The sequence below is a fragment of the Crotalus tigris genome, unplaced genomic scaffold, assembly GCF_016545835.1.
Source record: "Crotalus tigris isolate CLP2741 ecotype Arizona unplaced genomic scaffold, ASM1654583v1 scf7180000018662.152376, whole genome shotgun sequence".
NCBI classification, from domain to species: Eukaryota; Metazoa; Chordata; class Lepidosauria; order Squamata; family Viperidae; genus Crotalus; species Crotalus tigris.
The window spans coordinates 12,208-29,328 of record NW_024097133.1 but is presented as its reverse complement, the minus strand read 5'-3'; the positions used below and the strand labels follow the sequence as shown (position 1 = coordinate 29,328).

The 17,121-nt window shown below is 40.0% G+C and overlaps 1 non-coding gene across 1 annotated transcript; it reads left to right on the top strand.

Annotated features, from left to right (window-relative positions):
• Positions 1-14,266: 14,266 nt before the first annotated feature.
• On the top strand, positions 14,267-14,373 carry LOC120313401. The gene has a single exon (XR_005558142.1). It is a non-coding gene; the product is annotated as a U6 spliceosomal RNA (small nuclear RNA).
• The last annotated feature ends 2,748 nt before the right edge of the window (positions 14,374-17,121 follow it).

Sequence of the window (17,121 nt, the reverse complement as noted above, 5' to 3'; positions counted from 1 at the left end):
CGTGAGTGCCTGTTGTGTGGGTAAGCTCCATGACTTTCTTTTCGGAGCAATTGCAGAACCTTGGGACGAGCCGTTTGTGGCTCCCTCAGTGGAGATGGGCAGTAGCTCTTGCCCTTCCCTTTGCTCCAAAGGGTCCCTCTCCCCCCCTGGAAAAGACCCAGGAGTCTCAGCAGAAAAGTCTCGCCTAGAGCGAAGTTGGTCGATGTGCCGACGCAGGACACGACCGTTGTCCAGGGCAACCTCGTAGGAGAGAGGACCTGTGATCCTGGACACAGAAGCGGGGACCCATGTATGACCAGGCCCGTAATTGCGAGCCCAAACCGGGGCACCCACAAGTAGTTGTCTAGGTGCCCTAGGATGTGAGGTAGATGAAGGCAGTCTGTCCGGATGCAACCGGTCAAGTCTAGTAGTAAGTTGGCGCCCCCAACGAAGTTCAGCTGGACTTCTCCCTGTAGAAGTGGACGGTGTGGTGCGATAAGAAAGGAGAAAGTCAGCCAACCTGTGATGCCAGTCCCCGTAGGTGAGTCTCTTCAAGGCGTCCTTTGCGATGCGCACCATGCGTTCAGCCATACCGTTGGTGGACGGGTGAAAAGGCGCAGACGTGGCATGACGAATCAGGTTTGCCTGTAAGAAAGCTTGGAATTCGGAGGAGGTGAATTGAGGGCCGTTGTCGGACACAATGACATCTGGCAGCCCGTGTGCAGCAAAAATCCCCCTCAGTACCTGAATAGTCTTTGCAGTGGTGGTGGATGAGACAGGCACAACCTCAAGCCATTTTGAATGGCTGTCAACAAGGACCAAGAAGAACTGGCCCTGAAAGGGCCCAGCGTAGTCAATGTGCACCCTAGACCATGGGGACTGTGTTTCCTCCCATCTATGCACAGGAGCTTGGGGCATCTCTGGGCGAGATCGTTGGCACAGGTGGCATGCGTGTACCTTAGCCTCAATATCTTTATCTAAAGCAGGCCACCACAAGTGGCTGCGTGCAAGAGCCTTCATACGAACAATGCCAGGATGACCCTCGTGGAGGGATTCTAAGACCCTAGTCCTCATTGAGGTGGGAATGACAACTCTGTTTCCCCAAAGCAGACAACCCTGAGAAAGGGACAGTTCGTTTCTTTTGGACCAGAAACTCTGAAACTCAGGACTAGGGCAGTGCTCAGGCCACCCGGACAGGACCCAGGAGCGGACACGTGAAAGTGTGTGATCTGTACCTGTTTCAGCGGTAACATCCCTGGCACTAAGAGGAAGCTCGGGCAAGGCTTGGATTGATAGAATGTTGACAGCTGGCGCGGGGTCAGCTTCTACTACTGGCAGAGGCAACCTACTGAGGCCATCAGCATGGCCCATTTCTTTCCCAGGCTTGTGGAGTAATGAAAAATCATATGCAGACAAGAAAATAGACCACCTAAGCATTCTAGGGGAAATGATGTGGGGAGTCTGCTTACGTGTGGTAAACAGTCCCAGCAGAGGCTTATGGTCAGTGAAGACCGTGAAATGCCTGCCATATAGAAAATCGTGGAATTTTTTAATTCCAGCAACAACAGCCAGAGCCTCCCTGTCTATCTGAGCGTAGTTGCGCTCGGCAGAAGACAGTGTTCTGGAGTAGTATGCAATAGGAACCTGAGTTCCATCAGACCTGAGGTGACTCAGGACAGCTCCAACCCCGTAGGGGGACGCATCACAAGCGATGCACACAGGGAGAGACTCGTTGAAATGTGCAAGAACACTGTTAGAAGTGAGCAAGGCCTTGACTTCTTTAAAGCAAGCCTCATGCGCTTGTGACCACAGCCACACAGCCTGTTTGTCTAGTAGCCTGTGAAGAGGCTCAGCTACACTAGCTTTATGTGGAAGAAAAGAATTGTAGAAATTCAGGAGGCCTAGAAAGGCCTGAAGTTCGGCCTTAGACTTTGGCCTGGGTGCATCTAAAATAGCAGTTAGTTTGGATTCAGCAGGATGAATCCCAGCAGCATCAATTTTGAATCCCAGAAATTCAGTAGAAGGCACCCCAATCTGGCATTTGTCTTTTCTGAGCTTGAGGCCTGATTTCCTGAATCTTAACAGGACAGCCCTAAGCCTTTCAGCTAGAATGTGTGTGGAGTCTCCTGCAATCAAGACATCGTCAAAGTAGGGGCAGACCCCTGGTATACCTCGTAGTGTGTTTTCCATAACGCTTTGGAAAATCCCAGGAGCGACATTCACTCCAAACTGTAGCCTTTTTACTTTAAAGGCTCCCCTGTGGGTCACAATGGTCTGAGCTATGGCAGCATCATCATCAACAGGCAGCTGTTGATATGCTTGAGCTAGGTCAAGCTTTGCAAAAACACGCCCCCCCTTGAGAGAGGCCAGGATGTGACTGACCACAGGAACAGGATAGGCATGTTGCTGCAATGCCTTATTGAGTGTGCATTTGTAATCAGCACAAATGCGAATGTCCCCATTTGCCTTTAGAGGCGTGACAATGGGGGTCTCCCACGGGCTGGAATCAACAGGTTCTAGGATTCCCTGTTGGATTAGTTTGTCTAGTTCAGTGTCAATCTTACTTTTTAAAGCAAAAGGGACCCTTCTTGCTTTAATCCTAATGGGAGTGACAGTGGGGTCTAGCTTTAAGGACACAGGTGGTCCTTTGAATGTGCCCAGCTGGGGGCTGAAAACATCTGCAAATTCTGTGCAGACTTCCTGTAGGTCGAGTGTTTGTAAGCTATTGAGTCCTGTGACGTGTATCCCCAGGGCCTCAAACCAATCGAGTCCTATGAGACTCGTTCGTTCACCCCCTACTACTAATAAGTCTAGTGGACCTTCAAAACTCTTGTATTGCACGTTAAGGGTGGCCTCCCCCTTAACACACACTCTTGAGTTCTGAAAATCTGTTAATACAATATCAGAAGGCCTTAACTTGGCCTTAGACCCACTTCTGGAACAAATCTTCCTAAATGTATGCAATGAAATGATGGACAGGGCAGACCCTGTGTCTAGTTCCATAGATAATGGAACCCCTTGTAGCTTCACGTTGAGTGACAGCTTTTTCTTCATGGGCTTGTGTGTGCCTGTTCTACAGATGCTTCTTCGCGAAGCGCAAAAACCTACCCTATTCTGGCTGGGGAATCTGGTACCCTTCAGGCGTTCTTCTTGGGGTTGTGCCTTTCGTCGGCCCAGGCACACAGCTGCAATGTGCCCTTGTTTACCGCATGCCCGGCAGGTAGCGGAGCGGAACTTGCAGTCGGTTCTCCTGTGGCGACCTCCACAGCCGATGCACTTGAGCGGAGCCGAAGAGCTTCCCTTCTGGTTCTCTTCCTTCGCGGGGTGTAGACGGTCGACTTCCTCGTCCGGATCCTCCTCGGAGTTTCGTCGGACGTCTTCCTGGTGCACGGACGCACCCTCTGCACTGTTTCTGATCGGCCGCATGTTTTTGACGGCGCCGCCTGCTGCTTCTTCTGCGGTGACTTCCCTTAAGGCGTCTTGGAAGGATAATTCTTCCTTTGCGAAAAGTCTCTGTTGTAGCTCGCGATGCCTTAACCCGCACACGAATCGGTCCCTCAGTCGTTCCTCGAGGTCCTTGAACTCGCAGGGCTTGGCGGCCTTCCGTAACGCGGCGATGTATTCCTTGGCTGACTCACCGGACCGTTGATCCCTTTGTTCGAAGGTGTGGCGCCATGAGATAACGGACACCTTGGGATGGAAATGCTCCTTCAGCAGCTTCTTCAGGTCTGCGTAGCTTACAGACTCTACTGGGACAGGTGCTGCAAGGTTTTCTGCGATTTCGAAGGCGTCTTGGCCGCAAACGCAAAGCAGGGTGGCCGCCTTCAAGCTATCTTCCCTCACTTGGTTTGCCTTGAAGTAGTTCTCCATTCTGGATACGTAGGACTCCCACCGCTCTGGATGTGAGACGTCGAATTCCGAAAGCCTTCCGATTTTCGCCATCTTCGGATCTTCAGGAGACGGGTCTATCAGCCAGCCTACCCCCGAATGCGCACCGGATTGGCGGGCAGCTGCCGAGTCGACGCCGTTCCTCTTTCGCCGCTCAGGACTCCTTGGGTAAGCTTACACTTCTTCCTTTCCAGGTAGTGCAAGGCATCCCATCCTCGTCGCCAGTGTTGAGTCCGTGGCGGGAAAACAGACACGAGAAGCAGCTGGAGTTCTCAGTTTCATTTATTCAGCGTTCAGCTTACAGGAAGATGGCTTCAGCCTCGCCCAAACGCCTCGCAGCCTCTTATATAGGCAACTCCCGGGTAAATGGGTTACTTTTCCCGCGCCAGCACCCGCGCATGCGCACGGCGCTGGCGACAGCCTGTCTGGTCCCGGGCAGCTTTGCACCTGCCCGGGACTGCCTGCAAACGCCCGAGCCGTTTGCAAGGCTCGGGACATAACAGTAACTAAGAACATTTCTGTATTGAACCCTTAAGCTGTTCCTGACCTGTCCTGATTACCTCTAAAACAGTTTAAGAAAAAAATATCCAAATTGAGATGGCAGTGGGTTGAATCAGATTGCATTCTACCACACAGAGGTGTTCATCGAATTTTCCTATTGCTTTCATCAAAATGATCAAGAGCATCATTATACCATGCTGCAAGCTCCATCCCATTTGATTGTGTGTGTGTGTGTATATGTGTGTGTGTTCGTGCACATACATGTGACTTCATAATAAACAGAAGAGAATAAACAAACAGAATGGACTTGTGTCATGATAGTATAATGCTTTATGTCAATCTGATGACCTCTCCCCAAGATTCCATTACTATCTACCTATCTGCTATCTACCTACCTATCTGGGAGTTGCCTGTCTCTTTTCTCCTTTTCCAGGTAGATCTTGCCATGGGCCAGATTGGATGTCTGAGATAGCCATTCTTTTTTAACTATAGTTTGGGGAGTCAGAAAACATCTGTCAACTATCTACTAAGATGTACTGAACAAACATGATAGATTTTAGTCTACAAACTTCAACTTGCAATGGATTGGTTCAGGTTGAGAGATATATAATGCATATAACTTTGAAAAGTTATATTAATTATAATTAATATAATATACAATGATTACATTAATAAGAGCCAGTTTGGTGTAGTGGTTAAGGTGTTGGCCTACAAGCTGTTGGAGATTGTGAGTTCTAATCCAGCCTTAGGTATGAAAAAAGTTATACATGGCTTTGGGCCAGTCACTGTCACTCAGCCAGCCCACTTTACAGGACTGTTGTGGGAAAAGAGGGTTGGTCAGTTTGCTGCTTTAAGTTGCATGTGAAAAAAAGAATGGGAGATACACACACACACCGAGCTGAATTACTGAAATATACATTCGTGCAGACACAATGACCAATTCTAAAATAAATGTTCCTTTTTGTAGTGCAAGTGACTGCAAAAGTCATAAAATAATGCATATTTTATGTATAATAATGATGATGCTTTTGAGACTCTGTTTTTCAAAAGCATCTGCAACAGAGATTAGGGAGTTTCAGGAATCAACCACCGATTCAAGTGAGGACAATTCCTACCTTTGTATAGGAGCCAATAAAGGGGCAGGTGCTGTTTAGAAGCAAGTAAAACATAACATTCGAAGCACACAAGATATTTGGTCCAGCATAAGCTGGAAAAGATTACTTCCAACTCGGAGCAGGGAAACACAGATGGAGGCCCTATTTGTAATGTGCTATTGATGAGCAGAAGACAGCACTGTTGAGAAGAGAAAATCAATATGAATTCATGAGCAAGGGAGAGAGAGGGGGTTAAGTATCACAACCTCCTAGCTGAAGAAATCCTCCTTTACCTCTGGTCTACCTGCTCCTCTCTTCATATCAAGTGCCTGACTTGGTAAGGCAGCATATGCAATTATTATACTCTGTTCCTTGATGAGGAAACTGTAGAAATGAGGAAAATCTCTTTCATATTCTCAGGACCTGGGTTCTTTTTCCCAAAGGCCATTTGACTGAATCCTAGCATTTTGGCAGAAGGAAAACGATCTCAGAACCTTTTTAGCTCTACCAAGCTGCAAGGAGTACAAATCTTCCTCCCCCATCCCTTTTCTATTTTGAGTCAAACTGAGTAGTTCATCCAAGTCAATTCCATGTGTTTCCTCTTATCACTTACTCTGTTTCCTGGACATTCATAAACTGTAATGCTAGGATTAGGATACGGTATAGAAAAGTTGATGTAATTCTGTCTGAGTAGAATCACTCAGGCATCCTCTTAGCTTAAATGTTAGAGTCACTGTTCAATATAAGGGTACTACTGGATAGATCTTGAACCTTTCTCTTATCTTAGGAAGCTGAGATCATAACTACACCTACTGGTCTATTCCTAATTGGACTTGCAAGGTGACTGTTTGAGATGTTGGTCTTGGGTATCTAAAGTGTCACAAGCAGGAGGAAAAGATTGCAATGTAATTATGTCTAGAATTAAAACTGCTCAGTGAAATCTTTAAATTCCCCACTATCACATTCCCCTACCCCCAACCAAAAGGAATTTGGAGGAAGACATTTCTGCTTCGGCTGCAGAGTCTGCAGGTCTGGATGATAAGTCAGCAATTCTTCTGTCTTAAGTTAATTATCTGTTCTGATCAACCTTGTTTGTTTTTCACAGGCAGGGAGGAGGAACTGCATTCTGTGTTGATTTTCTCCTGAAGTCCTCTCTATAATCTTTCAATTTGGAAAATACAGTTTTGAAAATAGGTCTTCATTCCATAAAAATGGGTCTGCTTTGTACTTCTAACTTTGCTATTTATCATTCTCCACTCCTAACGAGTTAGCAAAGACATGGGGGTGTTATTGGACTTGTTTCCTGCCTATTCCCAGCTTGTCCAGTGGAACTTCAGCCTACTTGGTGAAGCTGCTACATCAGAAATAATTTCAGCATATGACAGGCACAAGGGCTGGTTTCATTCAGCAGGAAATACACAATCAGACTAATTTGGACATGGAGAAATTCTCTGCAATTCTAATATTGCTTCTTGGAAAGACAGGAATTTTAAGATGATTCTTCCCAGAAAGAATTACAATCATTTTCTGATATTTCTTTGGAATGCTCCTATCAATTCAGCAAGCAGATCTGTTGAACTCTTTATTGAGTAGTGAGAATAGGAAATGGCCTGAGCATTGACATAATCATACTACAGTGTTTTGCTTACTAAAGAAACCAAGACCAACAGACCTTGTTTTCCAGGGAGCAAAGAAGTGAATAAAGTAACAGGTACATCGGGCTGTTGGAAAACAGGGTTTAGAATTAACTTGAAAACTTACTCAAAGGATTGGCAAATAAGTTGTTCTCTTGCCATTGCGTCATCACCAAGTAATTTAAGTAAGAGGAATATGAGGGAATGGTCAGAGATTTAATACATACAACATCACAAAAAAGTAGGACTGTTATAACAGATTTCTACAACGTTTTTTCAGATACAATTGCTTACATCTTTTTGAATTGATCAGGGGTAGCCATAGAAGGGGTCAAATTGGAGGCCCCACCCATCTGATTAAAGTCTTGCCCCATTTTTATATGCAACACATGTAAAAGTGGATGGTGATTCAACTGACTTCATCTTGATCCATCTTCATATGGCTGCCCCTGGAACTGGAAACCATAATGTAGGTAACCTATGGTCCAGTTTAACTTTTATTTCTGCGTGACTAGTTATTATAAGACTGAGACAGGATATTTGGAGAGGTGAAATCTATCACATATATAATACTTAGTCTTTAAAACAGCTAGGAGGTGGTGGGAATTTTCTTGAGATAATACTGGTAGTGACAAACACAGCTTTATAACAAGTTTGAATCCTTCCTACCTCAAGAAGTCAGGAAGATGACTTATGGCTTTTTGACAAAATCATTCACTGAAGCTCAGCACATTGGATAATTTCCGATAATTTTCTATCTGAGGGCAACATGCTCACTCTGTGCAGATGTGGTTTGGGTGGTTAAATCTCCATATATGTTGAGGTAGGGAAGACAGCAGATATATGAAGACTGCACTACAGTATCCCTTGGCAACAGACCACCCTTGGCAGTAATATTAGTGCCATTTGAATCAGTAAAGAATTTAACTAGCTTTATATTTATTAAATATAATGCTAGAATTTATCTAGAATTCTTTACTTATTACCTGCTATATTAACAGGTAACAAGCTTGGAGTATGTCTTTTATCATCATTGCTACATCCCTGACAGCATGATCAGCAATGTTCACATTTGTATGAAAAATGGTCATAAGTTCCTTTTTTCAGTGCTGTTTTAACTTCAAACTGTCACTAAGTGAACTGTTATAAGTCAAGAACTATCTGTATTAGTTTATATATGGCAATATATGAAATTATAGAAGTTGGGTCATCTTCTCACCTGTTATTTTTATTTACTTAGTTGCAGGGTTCTTACATTCTTACAAACTTCATAACTCCTTAACATAGCTTAGACTGCTAGAGAATAGATGAAATTCATTCAGTAAGTAGATCACTGTTTCCAAGCAATGCAAAACTAATTTAAAAGAACAGCACTCAATTTTATCTAAGAGAAAGTGATTTTGAAGACAAGACACAAGAAATGAGACTTTCCAAACTACCTTAAGAGGCATTTGGTTGAACCCCTGAATTCCAGACAATTTAAAGACACCAAGACAAATCGGGCAGGTCTGTGTGTAAGACAGATGACTCTACGCTTGGACTTTTGTATCCTTAATGGTTCCACATGGGATGACTACCCAGCAGATTATACGTATCTGGGAGCCGGAAGAACATCCACAGTTGATTATTGGATAATATCATACGACAGTGGTAGCGAACCTATGGCACGGGTGCCAGAGGCGGCATTCAGAGCCCTCTGTGTGGGCATGCGCGCCGTTGCCCCAGTCCTAGGCTTTCAGCTGGGTTTTATAAAACCTTTTCACTTTAGGTTTCCGCCCCGTGTGCAAAAAAAAAAAAAAAAAAAGGTTCAATCAGTCAATTTCAACTTCTTGTGGGAAAAAAAAATCTTGCAAAGTTGGAATTGATTGATTGAAGTTTTTAGTCCCACCCAGTCTGCCATTACCACCATAGCCACGTCCACCAATGGGCCATGCCCAGACAATAGGCCACACCCACCTGGCACCCAACGATGCATAAGTGGGTTTGGGGTTGCAGTTTGGGCACTCGGTCTCTAAAAGGATCGCCATCACTGTCATACGACCTCCTGAAGTTCCTGCAGAAGATGGAGGTAGACTCGCGACTGGAAAACGATCATGATCCACTAATCCTTATTTTTACATTACACCAGAAACTGCTAAGGGCTGGCTCAACCTATCTACCCAGGTTAGAGAACCAAAAGACCCAGATAAAAATTAAATGGACAGAGAAAAATGCAAAGGAATACTGAATGGATGTTAGCCCCAGAAACCATAGAACTACATACATCTCTATTAAGGAATAAGTTTGAAGGATCATACTTAGAGGGGTTTGAAACTTTAATTTTAAATTTGAAATTGGTTCTCACTAACAGAGTACTAGTTCACTCCAAAAGCCGGTTTTAAAGAGTAAAAAATGGTTCGACAGGGATTGCATGCAACTAAAAAAAATATATAACAAGGAATACAGAAAAAGTAAAAATGCCCCTTCTGAGGATCACACTCACTGTTTAAAGCAGTTGAAGGCACAATATAAGACTCTTCTAAAAGAAAAGAAAAGGGCGGCTCTGAAGGAGTCTTGGCATAGACTAATTGCATCAGTCAGGACAAAAAATACACTCCTTTTTTGGCATATCACCAGAGGACTGGGAAAATCCCCCCTACCTCCAACTAATCAGGTACCAATTCATGCCTGGGAAGAATATTTTAGAGAGCTATATGAAGACCCTGACTATGTAACTAATGAGAGCCAAATTAATTTGGACCAAATCCCTTACTGGCCCCCCGTTATACCAAGTGAGATATCCCGATTGATTGGAGCCCTCAAGGCTAATAAGGCACCTGGTGCTGACAATGTCCTGCCAGAAATAATAAAAAATAATCCCAGTTGGTGGGCTCAACTTTTTTTTATTAAAAGTTTTACAATTTTACAATAATATTCCTCAACCACAACCTCCCAACCCACCCAAAAACCCTCCTCCCCCCTTCCCAGAGCTGAATACAGGGTAACAAGAACTAAAAATACAAAACATTTAAACTTAAGTAAACCTAAAACAAAAATTACATTAATAAAGGGAAAAAAAGAATCCAATATATATATAATAAAAAAATCCAATATATATATATAATAAAAAATACTTATTGTCTTAAACTTTAAACATAAATTATTCAAAAGCTAAATAATATCTTTTAATATCATACTTATACTCTATACAGTTTATCCATCTTTTCCACACCAAAAGGTATTTCTCTTGTGATAAGCAGAAATTTTTGCCATTTCAGATAAATAAGAAACTTTAAAAAACCATTCCTCCAGGGTAGGCAAAGATTCCTGCTTCCAATATTGTCCTATCAACAACCTTGCCGCTGTAATTAAATTTAACATTAAAATAATTTCTTTATCATTACAATCAACAATAATACCTAACAAAAACAATTGTGGAGTAAATTTTATCCTTCTCTTAAAATTTTTTTGAATATTCCACCATATCTTTATCCAAAAAGCTTTTATACTTTTACATGACCACCAAATATGGTAATATGTTGTGTCCAAACAACCACATCTCCAACATTTAGGTTGCAAATTTGAATACATATGAGACATCTTTTGTGGATCAAGGTGCCATCTATAAAACATTTTATAAAAATTTTCCCGTAAATTTTGAGCTTGCGTAAATTTAACATTCCGCACCCAAATTATCTCCCATGTTTCTAATAAAACCGGCTCATCAAAATTTTGAGCCCATTTAACCATACAATCTTTAACTAATTCTGTTTCTGAATCCAACTCCACTAATACATCATAAATTCTTTTTATATGAGATCAACTTTGATCTTTAATTTGTTTCCACAAATTTTCATCCTCTCTAATCAAACCCACTTTATAATCTATCTTCCACCTTTCCAATAATTGTCTATACTGAAACCATGAATAAATAATATTTTCTTGTGCTAATTCATCTATATGTTTTAGTTGCCAATTTTTCCCATCCCAATTAAGTAATTGTTTGTAAGAAATACTGTCCATCTTCACTCCTTTCCTTATTCCTTCTATTGCATGCCCCGGAATAGCCCATAATGGAATTCTTGAATCTGTTCTACAATATTTCTTCCATACTCGAAGTAAAGAAATTCTTAAAATATGAGACTTAAAAGCCCTATCCACCTTCTTATTATAAATTAAATAGGCATGCCATCCATATAATAAATCCCACCCCTCCAAAAGGAGTATATCTACATTTGTTAAATTAATCCAATCACTAACCAGTGTTAAAACCACAGAATCATAATACAATTTGAAATTTGGTACCTTGAGTCCACCTCTCTCTCGTGCGTCTTGTATAATTTTAAATTTAACACTTGGTTTTTTCCCTGCCCAGATAAATTTATTAATACCTTTCTGCCATTCATCTAAACTTATCTCATTCTTCAAAATAGGTATCATTTGAAATAGAAAAAGAAACTTTGGCAAAACATTCATTTTAACCGCTGATATTCTCCCCAACAAAGATAATTACAACTGTTTCCAATCATTTAAATCCTTTTGTACTTTAAGCCACAACTTCTCGTAATTATTTTTATACAGTTTTGCATTAGAAGTGGATAAAAATACCCCCAAATATTTTACCTTATTAACAATTTCAAAACCTGTCAATCTAACTAAAGTCTCTTTATCCAAATTATTCATATTTTTGGCAATATTTTACTTATTATTATTAACTTTAAAACCAGAAACTTGTCCAAATTGATTTATCAATTGTAACAGCTCCATTACTGAATAAGTTGGTTGAGACAAAGTGACAACCAGATCATCTGCAAAGGCCCTTAATTTATAATTATTCTTTTTAATCTCTATTCCTTTTATTTTAGATGATTCACGAATTTTAATCAGTAAAATTTCCAAAATTAAAACAAACAACAAAGGCGACAATGGACAACCCTGTCTAGTCCCTTTTCAATTTGAAATACCTCAGATAAACCTCCATTAACTATGAGTTGTGCTGTTTGTCTTTGATAAATTGCTCGAAAAGCCTGTAAAATTTTATCTCCAAAATTCATTTCCTCGACCAATCTTAACATAAATTGCCAATTTACTTGATCAAAGGCTTTCTCAGCATCTAAAAAAATCAAGCCTGCAGCGATCTGATTATTCTTATCCAAATATTCTATTAAATTGATAATTTGTCTAACATTATTCTTCATATATCTTCCAGTTATAAAACCTGTTTGATCCATATGTATTGCTTGATTCAATACAATCATAAGTCTATTAGCTAAAATTTTTGAAAAAATTTTATAATCTGCATTCAAAAGAGATATAGGTCTATAATTTTTTGGTAAAGTAAGATCTTGATCCTCTTTTGGAATCAAAGATATAAAAGCCCTACCCCAAGACGGGGGGGTCTCTGTTCCCTGTAATATCTTGTTAAAAAGTTCCTTTAAAGGTTCTATCAACTCATCTATCAAAGTTTTATAATAAATTGATGTCAAACCATCAGTACCCGGTGCTTTACCTAGTTTTAATTGTTTAATTGCCATCATAATTTCATCTGTAGTAATAAATCCATTAATCTCTTGTTTCTGTTCTTCTGTTAACTTAGGAAAATGAGCATCTTGTAAATATTTATCTATATCTGAACCTTGTACTTTCTTGCCCATATATAATTTTGTGTAATAATCTAAAAAAGATTTTTTAATCAATTCCTTCTGAAAAACCAATTTACCATTATAATTTATTTTATCTATAATTCTTAACTTCTGTTTCTTCTGCAATTGGTAAGCCAGCCATCTCCCTGGCTTGTTAGCATTACAAAATGTATTATGTTTCATATAAAGCAAATTGGTTGCAGTCTGGTCATCCATTAACATATTAAACTGTGATTTAAGTAAATTTATAGCTGCCTTTGCCTTCTCATCTAAAGGATTCAAAATTAAAGCTTTTTCTTTTGATTTAATCTCATCTTCCAACTCCTTACATTTTTGCATCTGTTTTTGCCTATAAGCCTTATTCATTTGTATCAGAACCTCACACATATAAGCTTTACTTGCATCCCATACCATTGACATTGAAGTTCCCTTATGCATATTTAAAATAAAATATTCCTTTAAATAATCTTTAAGTTTCTGAACATTTGTTTCTTGTCTAAATAAGTTCTCATTCAGCCTCCAGGATCTTCTCTCCTCTTTTTCCATGGTTAACTCCATCCACACAGGACTATGATCTGTCAATGTCCTTGGAAAAATCTTTACATTCTTTACCCTAAAATATAAATCCGTTGTAATAAAAAAAATCAATTCTTGAAAAGGATTGATGTCTATCAGAAAAAAAGGTAAAATCTCTCTCTTCCATATTATGTTCTCACCAATAGTCTCGCAACTCCCAATCCTCTTTCAAATAAAAAAAAAGCCTTAGGTAATTTAGCCTGTTTAAAAGAAGTAGAAGATCCTTTTTTATCTCTATATGTATCCAAAACTCCATTCCAATCTCCCATCAATATAACAGATCTATTATCCAATGAAATCAATTTTTGATGTAAAAGCCTGTAAAATTTTTCTTGTTATTGATTTGGAGCATACAGATCCACTATAAGTATTTTTTTACCATACATTCCCACTTCAATCATTACATATCTCCCCTGAGGATCAAAATCTATTAAAGAAGCTGATAGATTTTGCTTAACATAAATAACTACACCCCCTTTTTTCCCAGGAGCAAAGGATACAAAGTGAAATCCCAATCGGGCATTAACTAAATATTTTTGATCTTTAGAAATAATATGGGTTTCCTGCAAACAAATAATATCATTATTATATTGCTTCAAATAATGAAATATTTTCTTCCTTTTCTGTGGAGAATTAAGGCCGTTAACATTCCAGGTCAGGAGCTTTGCCATCTCCTCCATCCATTAGCCTAGAGAAGACTGCTTGGAGATCTGCCATCGAGGATTGCACCGATGATCTCTTAGGTCTTGCTCCTCCCACAGGCTCAGAAACAAATTCTTGTAAAACTTGTTTAACCTCCTTCTTCTGTTGTTCCTTTTCCTTATGCTTATGTGCTGCTCGAGTCATTCTCTGCTCCTTCATCTCAGTTTGTTGGTGCCACTCAGCCTGTATTTTCCCAGCTTTCATCAATACAGCTTCTTCAGACTGCTGTTCTACCTCCTTTTCTTCCAAAACTTTCAACATTATAGGTGGTGTGCTCGCTTCGGCATCACATATACTAAAATTGGAACGATACAGAGAAGATTAGCATGGCCCCTGCACAAGGATGATACGCAAATTCGTGAAGCGTTCCATATTTTTGCTTTTGAATAATTTATATTTAAAGTTTAAGATATTTTTTAGATATATATATTTTTTCTTTTTCTATTTTTTTTCTCTTTCTTCTTTTTCTTGTTTCTTTTCTTTTTCTCTTTCTGTTTTTTAAATATTGGTGTTAAAGTATTTTATGATTTGTTTAATTATTGTAACCAAATTTATATATGGTTTATTTGTGTTTAAAAAATTTTCTTTTAAATTTTAATCAAGCCTGTATTCAGCTCTGGGAAGGTTGGGGGAGGGTTGGGGTGGGTTGGGAGGGTTCGGGGAAGGGAACTTTTTTGTAAAATTTTAAAAATTTTCAATAAAACAAAATAAAAAAATACAAAAACATTATAGGTGGTGATGAGCGTGCTCCCAGGACTGAAGTATAAAACTCTCTTGCTTTAAAAACAGTATTAAGTCTATAATGTGTCCCTGCGTAACTCACCACAATTCCAGTTGGAATATCCCATCTAAATGGCATCTGCCTCTTTTTAAGTTCATCTGCTAAAAAGCAAACTCTTTTCTTCTTAAAATTTTGGATGGGATCTCCTTTAAAATTATTACATCTTGTGCAGCAATCTGAAATCTCTTGTTATAAAAAGCTTGTATAATTTCATTGCGCAAAGATCTTTTCCCAAAATAAATTACCACATCTCTTGGCAGATTTCTGTTTTGCCACCCAAGAGTTAACTCTGAATATTTTTTCAATTTCTCCAAGTATTTCCTCCTTTTCTCTATCCAAAATCACAGCAAAGTCATTTGCCACCATCTCTCTCAAGTTTCCTTGCATATTTTCCCCCAGGCCCCTGATTCTTAAGGCATATTCCATCTCTCTGTATTGAGACATAACAATTTCATCTTGTGAGATTTCCATCTTTTTTTCCATTCCTTCAAACTTTTCCTCCAATATATCCACTTTATCTACTACTTCTTCAACACAGGAATCCAACTTCTCAACAACAGAAGCAAGTCCCTTTAGGGCCAGAACTATATCTTGCCTCAAAATATTATTGTTCTCCACTAAAATCTCTTTCACTTCTCCTCTAATTTGAGATATAACATTTCCCATAACATCTTGCACGTCTTTTACCGTAAGTGGTTGTACAGGAGGAGAAGATGGTTGTTGGGCTGGTAGTATCGCCGGAGAAGCTTGACGCTTTGAAGCCATTTTAAAGAAAGAAAAAAAAAACCTCCTTCTTAAAAAAATAGGTGCAGAAAAAGTCCCAAGCAAAAATAAAAAAATAAACAAAAGAGAGGGAGAATAACTAAATACAAGTCTCTTTCAAAAAACCATAATAATAAAAAGCAAAAAAAGAAAAAAAAAGTAAAAAAGGGAAAAGTAACAAAGTAACAAAGTCCGTTCAGTTTCCTTTCAAGCACACAAAGAAAAAAGCCTCAAATCGCCATTTTACTTTCCCTCTCAACCAAAAAAAAGAAAGTGAAAATAACTCTTTAAAATTAAAGTCCAGATAAATCCAAAAAGTAAGAATTCCCCCATCAGCTCTGTCCACTTTTTAAAATTAACTCACCAGTTCTTTATAATCGCGGAGGTGGGAGCAGCGTCTTACTTTGTCCCGAACGACAAGGAACAAAGACAGCTGAGAAGCGGAGATTCCCTGAACTCCGTGGGAGCACTCTTTTTATCCCAAAGAAAAACTTCTTTGGGGATTTCAGAGGCTCTACCACTATTCAGGGTAGAACTCCCCTCCTTCCTTTAGCCCAGGAAGGAGGTTTTGAACCACGGGACAGCTGGTATCTGCTGTCCTCTGCGGTTTTAATGCTGTCTCAGAAGGACGGCTAAGAAAATAGCTGCCATCGACATCGCGACACCACCGGAAGCTCAGTGGGCTCCACTTTTAGCATCTCTGTTTACATTTATAGATAGAACAGGCCATATGCCAAGAGATTGGGGATTAGCAATTATCATACCAATCTATAAAAAAGGTAGTAGAAATGACCCAGGCAATTATAGACCCATTAGTCTTCTGAGTGTTATTAGTAAAATGTATGCCAAACACCTAAACTATAAACTTCAGGATTGGCTAATTTCGGGGGGGATAATTAAAGATGAACAAGCTGGTTTTAGAGAAGGAAGATTAACAGTGGATCATATCTTGGTACTTCATCATCTAGTACAAAAATACACATATTTAAAAAATCCTCTTTTTGTAGCCTTCCTTGATTTTAAGCAGGCTTTCGACTCAATATCTAGGAACACCCTATGGGAGAAATTACAAGTACTACTATTGATAAACCCCTCCTTTTCCTCATACAAATATTGTATGCCAATTCCACCTTGAAAGTGAGGTGTAATCCTGACGGGACTTTAACTGGCTCAGTAAGGGTACAAAAAGGAGAATGGCAGGGTCCCTTTTTAACTTCTATATCAGTGGTTCTCAACCTGTGGGTCGGGATCCCATTTGGGGTCGAATGACCATTTCACAGGGGTCACCAAACCATGCTGTCCGCCATTTTTTCCCTTTTCCCTAGCTGTCCTACTCCCTCTTATTGGTGGCCACACCCACTTGGGGGTCACCACAACATGGGGAACTGTATTATGGGGTCACGGCATTAGAAAGGTTGAGAATCACTGTTCTATATCAATCCCCTGATTGATCTCTTACAGAACCCTGATCTGCATCTGCCCAACTAGCACATCGCAAAATCCTGATTCTTCTATATGCTGACGATGTGGTCATTATTTCACAAACTTCTGTAGGACTGAAGAGAGCAATTAGGGCAGTGGTT